This window comes from Camelina sativa, chromosome 12 (genome assembly GCF_000633955.1).
Source record: "Camelina sativa cultivar DH55 chromosome 12, Cs, whole genome shotgun sequence".
Taxonomy (NCBI): domain Eukaryota; kingdom Viridiplantae; phylum Streptophyta; class Magnoliopsida; order Brassicales; family Brassicaceae; genus Camelina; species Camelina sativa.
Genome location: NC_025696.1, coordinates 12,403,746 through 12,406,169, shown reverse-complemented (window position 1 = coordinate 12,406,169; position 2,424 = coordinate 12,403,746).

Here is a 2,424-nt window from a genome sequence, read left to right as displayed (position 1 = left end):
TTTTTTTTTTTTTTTTTTTTTGGGCAACTATGTTACACATAAGATAAGTCACACAACTCACAACTCAACACGCACGAGAGATAAGAGATAGACTAATGAGTGATTACTTATTCGTAATCATGATTCTAATTAATGTGTTGTTTAAGATTTTAAATTAGTGGAATCGAAGATGGAAGAATATGTTATTTATTGTTATCATTTGAAATCCCTTGATTTGATTTAAAGTTGGTTTTAGGATGAGTTTGAAGGAGATGTATTCCATCTAATATTTCAAATGATTTGATTTTTATGAGATTTTAAATGATTTTGATAATTTTAGAAAAATTATATGATTTATTATAAAAAATTTTCAAATTTTTTGGTTTAATGTTTTTTATTCTCGAAATATAAATCAATATATATCAATTTAATCAAACGAAAAATTTCATCATAATTTCATCATAATTTCTCATATATGCTGTGGATTGAACTATCCAAGTATAGATAGAATTTTGTTTGTTTTATTCTACGAACAAAATTATTGTTTAGAATCTAATCAGTGTTTAGGATTTACTAAAATGAACCTTAATATAATAATATGACATCATAATTTTTGGTGTGGGTTATCATTTGAGGAATATGCGATGAATATAAATCATTAAGGTGTGCAACTAACTGCCCTATTTTATGATCTGCTTGCTTCTGAATGCACTCTTTCTTTCTTTTCATTTGACTCCAAATTTTCTTCCCTTTATAATATTTTCATGTTGTAATTTCAAAATTGTCAATTCATTTGATGAGTTTCGTATGTGTTTAATTATGCAAAACTAAAATTAATACCAAGTCAATCACAATTATTTTATTTTTAAATGTAGAAAATTGAGAAATTTGGAGATGACATATCTTTTCATTTTTTACTCTTTACTCCATAAATCCATTCTTTTTGTTGTCTGTTTCATATGTTTTTTTTTTTTATCTTCTTTTAAACGGTTGAGATCTGGTTCGTGACACGGCGCAAGAAGATCTATCAACGGTTATGAAACTTATCATGGAATTAATGAGCATCCACAAAGTTTAATATTCACAGAGATGTTAACAAAGAAAATTAAGATTGTGGTCAATGCTAACAAAGTTAAGTTTGCGTCAATTCATTAGCAAAATTGTGATTACATTTATGTTAAAAACCCCACTTAAATTTCCATCAGTTTAAGAACGAAACTATCTGCAATTTTTGAAAGTGCTAATTATTAAATGGAAGATGATTTTATTTATTTATTTTGGAATTATCAAAATAGACTACATACCTAATTGCCCTTTAAACTAGTATATAGCTAGGAACCAGCGCATCATCAATAATTGCAAAAAAATCATTTTAACATGTTGTCTAATACATATATCATCTGTTTGCAGCCTAATACGTTCGTTTTCCAAAAAAGGAATAATTTTGTTTCCAGAATAGGAAATTATAAGCATATATATATATATATATATATATATTATTCTTTCAATCTTAATTCACAGTCTTACTTTACGCCTAAGAATTATTATCACATTTACAAAACGCAACTGAGAAAACGAATTACCGAAGTCTGTAAATCGTGTATTGTTTGTTTAATAATATTTTTTTGCCGTCAAAATCTGTAAATAGTTTTACCAATCTTGAAGATATTTTCTTCGTTCATTTTGGGGTCTTATGTGCCAAAAACAAAAATGAGAGACATAGGCGACAGCGAGAGGTCTCGAGCTATATATGCCAAAAATATTTTTAAAAATCACAAATAATGAAATATGTTATCGAGTGTTGATGAGAATTGAAGAAGAATAATCTAAAATAATTAATTTATATTATCTTTTTTTTTTTTTTCGTCAAAAAAGAATTTATATAGATGATAAATGATAATCGTTACAAAGAGTTTCCGTTAGCCAAACGGGAGGATGGAAACAAGCTGAATAAAAAGGTTCAAAACTACATCCAAATTTTGCTAATATATGAGCTGTTTTATTACAATTTCTTGGGATGTAAACAAATTGAATATTGTCAAAGAACTGAGACCAGTGTAATTAATTTATATTATCTAGAAGGTATTTGTACGTTAGATATTTTCAGAAAGAATTGTGAAAACTAAAAAAAAATTATTGTGCTGGTAAACGTTATCTCATCGTATAAATTATACTTTGTTTGCAAGGTTGTCAAGAACAGATTCTGCGTGGCTTGAGATTTGGTTGTTCGATCAGATTCATTAGTATCCCTCTTAGTCTCTTACTGAGGAGTTTGAGTCGAAGCTTAAATATATTTTGCATTATATCAGGCTATCAGCAATAAATTAATCAAAATATCTAATTATACTACACTATAATTAAGTAATTGTCATTAAACAATCAAATTATTCTAATTACAATTTACAAGGTGTAAAGGGAGCTAGACATCAAAACCTAGTACACTAT